This window comes from Prunus avium, chromosome 7 (assembly GCF_965620075.1).
Source record: "Prunus avium chromosome 7, drPruAviu1.hap1.1, whole genome shotgun sequence".
Classification (NCBI taxonomy): domain Eukaryota; kingdom Viridiplantae; phylum Streptophyta; class Magnoliopsida; order Rosales; family Rosaceae; genus Prunus; species Prunus avium.
In genome coordinates, this window is record NC_142290.1 from 65,252 (window position 1) to 77,495 (window position 12,244).

The window sequence follows — 12,244 nt, forward strand, 5'->3', positions numbered from 1 at the left end:
AAGCAAGTGCACGTCGCGATAGTAGATGCAAATGATTTAACTTAAATCACAATGGACTCAAAAATAACTTTAATTATAAATCCTATTTTGAATGCATGATTTATGTCATGATTTACCTGTTGTCAAGTTTCTCATATGGTCAAGTCATGCCTCGGAAGAATGTGGTTGAATGAGTTGTGCCAAAACGTCCAGTAACAATTCTTCACACACTAATTTCTAACCTATGCTAGAGTCTAGGAAATAACAATACAAATTTCATACTAACATATTGCCTCCCACCCAAATTCGGACCTTCAGAGAGGTAGAGAGACCCAAGGGCCTATGTGACTTGAGTTAGAGTTGGAACCCTAATAGAAAAGTAAAAATGAAGAAAATCCCCAATTTATATTTACATCCAGGAAAAGAAAAGTCTACCTAATAATTTTATTCTGTAAGATGTCGGTGGGTTTTTTATCACGACGGTCTGTAAAAATAAATGGTCGTGGTAAATGCAATTTACCACTTCGTTATTTGGAATATAGCGCCATGTTGGTTTACTAACTGCGTCGGTTTCTTCACTTATAGTGTTGTATAATATTACTTTCCCAGGTCATTAAGAGAAAAATATTGTCGTCTCTATTATTTTTATATGACTGTCCTTTCTGAATACCGTCATCTTAAATTTGTATTTCTTTTTTATATTTATTTTCTGGATTTTGAAAGCCTACGATGATAGATCAACAAAATGACAAGTATGGAGTAAAACCACGACGGTTTATATAGAAAATCGTCGTATGCGATATAATTTTAGGTTTTTATTAAATGAAATTGTCAGAGAAATGCAAATGAGATCCCAAGAGATATGAAATCTTACCAATGGGAGTTATGTTCCTCGTCACAATTGAACCACCAACATGAGAAAGACAATATTTTGCAAGTTGATGATGTTTGTGTAATCAATATGTTGGACTTTCAGAGAGGTGAGAGAGACACACACATCAACTTCCAAATTATTGCCTCCCACCCAAATTCGGACCTTCAGAGAGGTAGAAAGAGCCAAGGGTGTATGTGACCTGAGTTAGAGTTCAAACCCTAATAAAAAAGTAAAAGTGAAGAAAAGCCCCAATTTATATTTACATCCAGGAAAAGAAAAGCCCACCTAATAATTTTATGGGAGCTTTAGTTTTAAACCACAATATAGTTTACTAATTTGGAAGATAGAAATACAATTTCATCTAATTAGCATAAGGCCAAAGACCAAAATGTGGTACCTAATTTACAAAAATATCATTAAAAAATATCAAAATTACACACAATGCCACTCCTTCTAAGGCAAGCATACTATGCCACATGTCCATATCTATCCAACCACCATCGCTGGAATCTCGACGCCGCCCGCCACCGCCGGAATCCACTGCCGGAATCTCGCCGCCAAACTCCCGCCGTCGGCCACCTGCCCTTGCCCGTTGCCGGCCTGCCACCGTCTGCAGGGGATCAACTTCGTTGCCCTTTATTCACCTTTTAAAAAAAAAAAGATTTTGTGTCATTGAATGGACTCGAACCTTGATCCTTAAAGGAGGAAGGCTCACTCACAAACCACTACACCAAACTTGATTTTGTAATATTTATTCAGTTATACAATATTTATATAAACGATAAACGGTTTTTTTTAATAAAAAAAAATTCATTTCACCACATATTCACACAAAAACTGAAAATAAAAGCATAAACTGCAACAAAAATACAATGTAGATATCAATTATATAAAATAATAATAATTTTATAGAAGCAAAATGGAGGAACCAAGATGAAAGTACTAAAATGGAAACTGCGATGCAGAAACGGAAACTGCAATGCAGAAACGGAAACTGCGATGCAGAAATAGAAACTGCAATACAAAAATGGAAACTGAAATGCTGAGTCTGGGCAAAAATGCTCAACTCTAGAGTTAAACAAAACAAAACAAATTTTTTTTTTTTTTTATTCAAGACATGTTGGGAGAGAGGGAATTAGACTGAAAACCACCTAGAATGTAAAATAGGTTATTCATGTTTCTGTTTTTTGCATTGCACATTCCGTTTTCTGCAATGCAGTTTCCGTTTTCTGCATTGCAGTTTCCATCTTCTCTTGCCCACCTAATTCCTCATCTGGATAGCCTATACTCTTTCAATTGGTGAGGTTGAAGGCTAAGGAAAGAGCAAAAACCATGACAACATATATCAACGACTAAAATAATAAGGATGCAAGCTGGAGATTTAAACAATAGATCTTTTTATTGATGTGAAGTCTGATATGAAATTAATATCACAAGAATTGAGCAACTAACAAAAAAAATTATACGAAATCTGTGCATATGGAGGTACGATCTCCTTCCACATTTTCAGAATCAATGACGGACCAGTCCAGGTTTCTTGCAAATCCATGCTATTAATTGAAGAAACATCTCCAAGCCTCAGTACAATAGCAGAAGGCTGATAATGTAGTCATATATACATAAGTGAGTAACCACATTTCCAAACTAAACCAAGTGAGGTTTGTGAATGAAATGATCATTTAAATTGTTCTCGTTTTAGCACACATTACAAAGTCAACCGATAGCTTAAACCCAACAAATATAGCAAGAAGCACAGTGGTTTGTATGGCTTAAATCTAAACAAAAACAGATAAAGCAAGTTACTTTCAAAGTTGAAAGTCAAGAAAATGAACCCACGAAATCCAAAAAAAAATAGGACTGCAAACAAACAGAGGCAAATAAATCAAAAAAATTATTTAAAAAAAATGAAGAAGACAATGGAAACTAGCTAGAAAACCATACCTCAATCGAAGGATTTGAGGGCCGGAGGAGAGAGATCGAGGGATTGGAAAACCGAGTCAAAATCCGATCAAAAACGGGGTTTTCCGGCAAAACAGCAGTAGCAAAGGTAGGAGGAAGGTCGGAGCTGGTTTGGGGTGCGACGTCGGTCAAAACTTGACCGGTCCGGTGGCTGGGTGGCCGACGTGACAGTGGCTGGGGGGTTTTGTTAGTGTCGGTCGAAACAGAGGGGAGGAGAAAGGGAGAAGACGCGGGGAGAGAGAGAGAGAGGGAGGGAGAGAGAGAGAGAGAGATCTGAGAAACTAACGAATTTGGGTTAGGTTTTTAAATGAAAAGGGTATAATTGTCTTTTTAATGACTAATGTAAGGTGGGTCAACAAATCTGGTCTTCCTCTTTGGCCTAATCCAAAATAACAATTCTTTTCTAGGTATTAAAACCCAAACCAAAATATCAAATGTCTTAAATACTAATAAGTAAAGTTATCTATGTCTAATACCTAATTTTCCTTAATTTTATTCTGTAAGACGTCGATGGGTTCTTTATTAGCATCGTATAACATTATCTTCCCACATCATTAAATGAAAAATACCGTCGTCTCTATTCGTTTTATATGACTGTCACTCTCTAGATACCGTCATCATCTTCAATTTGTATTGCTTTTTTAGATTTATTTTCTAGATTTTGGTAGCCTACGACGGTAGATCAACAAAATGACAAGTATGAAGTAAAACCACAACGATTTATATAGAAAACCGTCGTATGCGATATAATTTGAGGCTTTTTTACTAAATGAAATCGTTAGAGAAATGCAAATGAGATCCTGAGAGATATGAAATCTTACCAGTAGGAGTTATGTTCCTCATCACAATCGAACCACCAACATGAGAAAGACAATATTTTGGAAGTAGATGATGTGTGTGTCATCAATGTTTTGGATCTTCAGAGAGGTGAGAAAGAGACACACACACATCAACTTCCAAATTATTGCCTCCCACTCAAATCTGAACCTTCAGAGAGGTAGAGAGAGCTAAGGGCGTATGCGACTTGAGTTAGAGTTGGAACCCTAATAGAAAAGTAAAAGTGAAGAAAAGCCCCAATTTATCTTTACATCCAGGGGTTGGTTCCTAAAGAGCATCGGGGTTATTCAAACTAACCACGGTGGTTTATTCGTAAATAGCGTCGTATTAACTTATTTACCACGTCGACCAAAATATTCCTTTGTTGTGTAAAAATGTAAATAATCACGGCGGTTTATTTTAAAAAAGCATGTATTAACTTAAAATATCACGTCAGCAAAAGTAAACTTTTGTTGTGTAAAATTGTAAATAACGACGTTGGTTTCGAAATACCAATAGTTGTTTGACTTTATTATCAACCACGTCATTTTCTACTGGTTTTGCATCGTTTTACGACATACTAGGGTGGTTTTTATAAAAACCGTCGTGTTATGCAACTTTGCGATTGTTTATAAACTTTTTTCGTCACCTGACCTAAATTTTTACGTTCTCTCTAACCGATAAAATATTTCAATTTCCCTTAGTTTTTCTTCCCAAAGCAGTGTGTCTGAATCTCGTCATCTTCCTCTCCTCCTCATCGGCGTCTCCAAATCTCCAAAGGTTACGTCAGAAGCAAACTTTCTTTGCACCCTAAAGGTTTTTTTTCACTCTTTTTTTTTTGTCAAAATCATTTTATGTTTTTTTTTGTCAAAATCATTTCTAATTTTGATACCACGAAAGAAAGTGTCTGGAAAAAAGACTTTGTTTTCAAAATAATGACTTCTTGCATTGTTTTGAATACTATCAGTAGTCTCTCACTTTCATGTCTTGTTAAAACAATGGTTTTGTCTTGTTTACGTCATTTTAATTAACACACCAAGACGGTAATTAACTCCGTACTATTGGAAATAGCACGACGGTAATTAATCACTGTCATGGTGTGAAAATTAAAACGACGTAAACAAGACAAAATCATCGTAATAAATCGTGGGGGAGAGAGATCTACCTTCTTCTTTTTTTTGTATTTACTCTTAATAAGACAACTATTTTTTCTTGTTTACGTCGTTTTATTTATCACACTACCGTCGTGCTAAAAGAAGAAAAACGATTGTAGTAGTTATATACCGATGTCTGAAATCTAACATTACGTCGTGTTTTTCAAATAACCATCGTTGTTTTCACTTGCAGGTTATATTTGTCTCTAAACATGGTTTCTAAATCTCAGAGTAAGGAGGCTCAAGTTTCTAAAGCTCAAAGTAAGGACCTTGCAGTTTCAAAGGCTAAAATGATTGAAGACCAAGTATTTCAAAGCAAAACCTTGAAGAATATGAGATTTACTTCAACTGCCGAGAAAGACCCTAGCTCAATGACAATTGATGAAGAGCCAAAGTCGACTTGCAGTATCAACACAATGAGCTATGTTGTGAAGAGGAAAATCCATAAGATTAAGCCCGTAGTTGAGTACAACAAAAGGGGCAGACCACATGGCAAGGCTGCTATTGAGATGCAATCATATATTGGTGTTTTGACATGCACCAGAGTCCCTCTTGTGGACAAGAAATGGACTCAATTGCCCAAGGATATAAATGAGCAGATTTGGGAAACTGTTCAAATGGCTTATGTTGTTGGGCAAGGGGGCAAGAAGATGGTGTTATCGTCTGCCACCAAAAAATGGAAGGATTTCAAGTCTACCTTAACGAGGCAGTTTATCCTTCCATTCACAAATGACAAGGACAAGCTCAAGGATATCCCCAGAATTTGCGGCTGTGCATACTGAGCAGTCACAGAGAAGGAAAAAATGCGAGTACAATCATAGGTTGTCTCGAAAAAGGTATGATGGTTTGGATGACCAATTGGAAGAAACCATGGCGGGTGAAGAAATTGATCGTTCTCTATTATGGAGGAAGGCAAGAGAAGATAAATAGGGAAATATCCCTTATTCAAAGGTTACAGAGAAAGCAAAATTAATCGCAAGACTCACTCACTCTATTTTAAATTTGAAAAACAAAGAATTTTAATTTCATTTAGATGTCGTTTGTTTTTCTAAATGTCGTTAGAAACAACACACAATGACGGTTTTTATTTACCGCCGGTTTTTATTTTTGAGTTGGTCGTTTTATTTTAAAAGTTTTACAAGCTATCTTCATTTACTCACTCACACACACACACACACACTCTCTCTCTCTCTCTCTCTCTCTCTCTCTCTCTCTCTCTCTCTCTCTCTCTCTCTCTCTCTCTCTCTCTCTCTCTCTCTCCTCTACAATTGGTTTTTACTCTATTTATGGTAAAGAATGCTTATTTTTTGTGATGTTTTTTAATCTCTGCATTTGAATTATACGACGGTTTTTTCTTCTACCAATGTTAGAATGCCTACACAACGATGGTATTTGTTTACCACCGTTTCAAATGCCATACTACATCACCTTTTTCAACAACCCTTCGTCTTCAGTGAATTACCACGACAATTTAGATTTTTGATTTAGGGTTCTCTCTCTCTCTCTCTCTCTCTCTCTCTCTGTGTGTGTGCAATTGGTTTTAAATCTATTTCTAGTAAAGAATGCTGATTTTCAGTGAACTTTTTTTTTAATTGTGCATTGATTTATACGACGGTTTTTTCGCCTGCTGACGTTATAATTTCTACACAACGACGGTATTGATTTACCGCCGTTTGAAATTATATACAACGTCAATTTTGTTAAGAAACTGTCTCTTCAGTGAAATACCACGACGGTTTATATTTTTGAGTTAGTCGTTTTATTTTATCTGTTTTACAATCTCTCTTCACTCACTAACTTCAATTTAGTGGGAGAGTCAAAGGTATGGGAGCTGCGGTTTCCCCAAGTAAATACTTCAATTTGCCAAAACAACACAGAATAAAGTTTGCCGACAAATTGAAGAAAAGTGTTTTGGATCCGACATTAGAAATGACGAACAACGACAGTACGTATTTACTGCCGTCTGAAATTTTATAGTACATCGATGTTGTAAAATAACCGTCGTTGGGAATGAAATACCACAACGCTTTTGATGGTTGAGTTAGACAACGGTTTTGTTTTACTTGTTTTACAAGCCATCTTCATTGCATTTTACATTTTATTTAGACGACTGTTTTTTGCTTTGTGACTTTAGAACTTGTGCACAATGACGGTTTTTATTTACCATTGTCTCCATTCTTTACTACATCTGTTTTTTCAAGTAACCGTCATTTGGATTTAAATAACATGATGATTTGGATGGTTTAGTTACTATCATTTATTTTACTTTTGTATATGTCATCTTATATATCTTTCTTTATTTCTTGAAACAGGATTTCTCAAAGCTAGACTTGCCACCTCATCTGTTAGCCCTTTGCCAATATGCTGAGATGACATTGAAGGCTTTGGGCGAAACCTTGAGAATTACAATGGCAGAGGAAGTGTTTGGGTTTGAGCATGATACCTTCATCTTGCATGAAGATATTTTTCAGCTTGCGTCCATGGTTGAGATGGAGCCACTGTGATTGCAATATACATGAGGTAAACCTCAAAATCCAATTTTCATTTTATAATTCTCTTTCTTTAAAATTAAAAAACTCATTTGATTTCATATATTTAGGTACCTATTTGACTATTTAAAAATGGAAATATGGTCAAACTTGTTGGCCTTGTCGACCCTGCACAAGTTAGCGCTCAATCTGGATCGTTGGATCGTTATCTCATAGATCACAGCATCTAACAAACCAACTGGAAAAGGCAAATGGGGAACAAATTTTCTTGGTGCCTTATAATCCAGGGTTAGTCCCCTTAACAAGATTTTCTTTGTAATTAGGCAGCAACTCTAAACTATTTAACCTATCCTCATTTTGTGTAGGATTTATTGGGTGTTGATGATTGTGAGACTAGAAAAGGAGACAGTATATTATATGGATTCATTACCAAACCGCACGGTTGACGAGGACTGCAAAAATATAGTAAATAAGTAAGTTGATTTACTACATTGTAATGTGTGTTCGTAGGCTAAAATATTTTTCATTAACACCTTGATGTCTTGACACAATGCAATCAAAATCTATAATGCACACGTAGGCAAACAATCTCGTAAATCAGCCATGTGGAAAACTCTACAGGGCACTCCTCGACAACTAACCAATGTAGAGTGTGGCTACTATGTCATGAGTTACATGAGAGATATAATTCGAGATCCCACCCTAGCATTTGAGAAGAAGGTTAAAAACGAAATTTAAGATTTAATTTCTGTTTTTTTTTTTTTTTGTAAACTACGACGACTATAATTGGAAAAACCGTCGTTTGTATTTTTATAAAACGACAGTTTTTATAGGCCTATTTATTAATAACCGTCGTTTGTATTGCTATAACACGTCGGTTTTTGTCATTGTTTATTTTTCGTAGTTTGAGAAGAAAAAAGAACCCGTTAAGTATGCCCAAGTAGACATTGATGAAGTCTGGAAGGAATGGGCAGAATTCGTGAGCCTTCAAATAGACAGTAATTAGTGAACAATGTTACAATCTACATATTGTTTTTGTAATTAGTGAACAATCAATTACTAACCTTTGAACATGACAGTAATTCTCATAAACCGACGTCTCATGGTAGTGAAAATGACACAATAATTTAATACAACGTCGTCTTATGATAGTGAAAACAAAACATCAACTGTAAATTTTCAAAATGACATGTAGTTACTAAAAACACGACAGTTTATATATAAAACTGACGTATACCATATATTTCTAACGAAAGCAATAATCCAACTTTAAAATACTAAAATATGTTGTACCTATAAACAAAGACAGTACATACCCACAAAAGGACGTCTCAAATCACTACAACGGCAATAAATTTACAAAAACTGAAATTGTAACAATAAACAACGTTGATATTTACCCTCGTATTTGAATTTTCGATGTTTGTTTTTATTTCTCATCAAACGAATGGCATCTTCTTCTGGAAATCCTAGCTATTCTTAGCATGATATTGGGGAATCTCATTGCTATTACTCAAACAAGCATGAAACATATGCTTGCGTATTCGTCCATAGGTCAAATTGGATATGTCATTATTGGAATAATTGTTGGAGACTCAAATGGTGGATATGCAAGCATGATAGCTTATATGATGTTCTATATCTCCATGAATCTAGGAACTTTTGCTTGCATTGTATTATTTGGTCTATGTACCAAGCGTTATTCGGAATTATTGGGCATAAAGCATATGTAGGTGGCTTTTTAAGTCCGCCATCAAATCCCAGGGCTCAACCCTGGACAGGAGGTGGAAACTACCAAGCTGGAGTAAGGTAGGGGCAGAGGGAATTTCCAATGGAGCTGTGAAATGCGTAGAGAACACCAGTGTTTATATATAGATCTAGGAAGATCTGTTTGGGAAGTAAGAAGCCCCTTTTACATCTCTTCATCTGTAAAGAATTCTCGATGTGAAAACCAAATAATACAATGCAAGCAAAAGTTCCTAGATTCATGGAGATATAGAACAGCATATAAGTTATCATGCTTGTATATCCACCATTTGAGTCGCCAACAGTTATTCCAATAATTACATATCCAATTTGACCTATGGAGAGCTTGTTCATAATTTAGGTCTTGTAGATACTCGCACAACATCTCCTATTCATAGATCTGTGTCTGCCTTTATACAACTAGATACAAAATTATCCATTTTTGAAACAGGAATTAAAGTAGTAGACCTTTTAGCCCCTTATCGCCATGGAGGAAAAATAGAAGGATCTTAGAGTGCCTAGGGTTGGGCCAGGAGGGTCTCTTAACACCTTCTTTTTTCTTCTCATTGGAGTTATTTCACAATGACTTGCCATGGTAAGGAAGAAGGGAGGAACAAGCACACTTGGAGAGCACAATACAATGGAGAGTGGTACGCTGCGTTCGAAAAGATTCTGGAGCATCCTCAGGTTTAGGTATTGTTCCTCCAATGATTGTAGTACCAATTACTTCTTGGATGACTTCCACCACATCAAGGTGACATTCTACTGTTGAGTTATATCCCTTCCCCTGCCCCCCATCAAGAAATAGAACTAACTAGAATTATCCTTTCCACGAAGGTAAATCTTTGCCTGCTAGGCAAGAGAATAGCAAATTACAAATTCTATCTAGGTAATACAAAAGTGTGTAAACTATAAAAATGAGTCAAAGTGGATTGTCCCACACTAGCACTTCCGCGTAATAACTATACCAGGGGCGAGCCAAGCAATGTTGATTTTTTAAAACATATTGACGTTTTAAGGTTTAAAGATGGCGGTGGTTGCATAAAAAGCGAAGTTGTAATCTTAAACAACGTCGGTTCTCACAAAGTTGACGACGTCTAAAGCAACTAGGACGGCATTGGTGATTATGTAACGCCTTTGTAAATGCATACAATGGCGATTATCTCTCAATATCGCATGCAACCATCTCTATCTCTGAATCTCTTGTCGCGACATGTGTCAAAAATGCGGGAGTAAGCCTATGAGCACCTGGCACGTGTCATTTCCCATTAATAAGACTTTTTTATCGTATTTAATTCATAATATTCATAATACATTCAAAAAAAATCAAAAAAATTATCTGACAACTACTATGCACTCATTGAGAGATTGTCTTCCCCCTAAAGCTTTGAAAAATGTGATTTTAATAAGATTTTTTTTATTGTATTTAATTCCTAATATTCATAATAAATTCAAAACAATTCTGAAAAATAAACCGACAACTACTATGCACTCATTGAGAGATTGTCTTCACCCTAAAGCTTTGAAAAATGTAATTTTAGTTATAAAAATTACATATGATAACAAAAGTCAAAATTGTTTGTAGACAAAGCACAATAGTACTTATACTTTCATAACATAACCCTAAGGTTTATGTGATCCATTGGTGGCCATAAATACAAATATATGAAATCTTGATTTTAGCCTGCTAATATAGAAGGCATTGTCGTAAGGAGTCCATAGCAATTTTCGGTTTATTTTTTCTACAATGTTTGTAAAATTTGGGGTTTAGGGTTTATTGAAACGACGCCGGTTTCCTCTCAACTGTTCGAATCCCAAGAAAACCAAAGCCCACCTAATTATTTAATTTTAAGACGCCGGTTTAATCCTCGATTCCTCCTCCAACGGCTCTATACTTGAAAAACCGTCATCTCCATAACGACGTTTTCGTTATACTTTCCATCTTCTTTAAAAAAGCGGTCCTTTGAAAAATTTGACTGCGATCTAAAATTTTTAGAATTCCCCCTAAACCCTAAAACATTTCGCTCTCTCTCTCTCTCTCTCTCTCTCTCTCTCTCTCTCTCTCTCTTCTGTTGGTTGCGCAAATCTCACGGCCTGGAGCTCCGAGCCGAGGGGATATGCGTTAACACGTGGCTTCCTTCTTTTGGATGCGGTGCGATTGTGCGCGGGCGTGCCAGCACGGTCTACCGTGAGTCGAGATGGTGATATGGGTGAAATGGTTAAGTGGTGCGCCTGTTTCAGTTCAACTCCTAATCAAACGATTGTGGCCGAGAGAGGAACTGATCTCGGCCGTCAGGTTCACGGCCTGAGCTACAAGGCCGTTTAATGGTGGTGTTGATGGTAGATTTTGGGCGTTGCTCCGGCGCGCTGCTCAGGGAGCGACGGTCGTATGATATATGGGATGAATGAAAGAGTAACAGAGATGGTGCTCCGGCGCCTTGAAAATCAAGGGTCGTATGATATATTGATGAATGGATTTTCCTTACAACCTAACACTACTCCTAGGAAAGCAAGTAAAGATATTGAAAGTACATTACAGGAAAATATAATTTGCTCCGTGGGAGGCTTTTGGTTTTGTGTTTGAACCCTTTGAATGTAGCTTGAGTTCGATATTTATAGGAAGAGCTCTTGGAGGAGGAATCGAGGCTGAAAATCTGCATGGTGGAGCCTGATAAGAGCAAGTGGGTAGTCCAATCGACATTTGGGATCGTGAAGCATGGTGGTGTGACCCCCTGAATCCTGGTAAATCTCGGCCGCCGCCCTGATCGTGGGTTCTGTGCTTCTGGCCGTGGGGACTCATTAAATGCCCTGGTCTGGTGGTTGGTGATCTGACCTTATGTTGTAAGAATATTTGTAAGTATGTTTGCGCCTAACCACTCTGATCTCTATCACCAAATCCTGACTTTAGTCACTTCCCTTCTTCCCTCGTGCATTAAATGCCCTTTTGCGGCTAGTGGGTTTGCTAGTCAGAGGCGTTACTGTTAGAAATGTGCCCTAAGAGCCAATACATTTGATGTGATCTCCTTAGAATACATTTCATATATGATATATAAAGGGCAAACTTAATTTGTTATCTTTTACATCGAGTAAAGAAACAAATGTCCAGGGTATGCAAATAAGAGATAAAGTAATCTAAAGAAGATTAGATTCGGGAGACCTTTAATCTCTAACTGTAGCATCCCAAAATGTTCCTAATCATAGGTTATCAAATGGGCATTGATAAACCG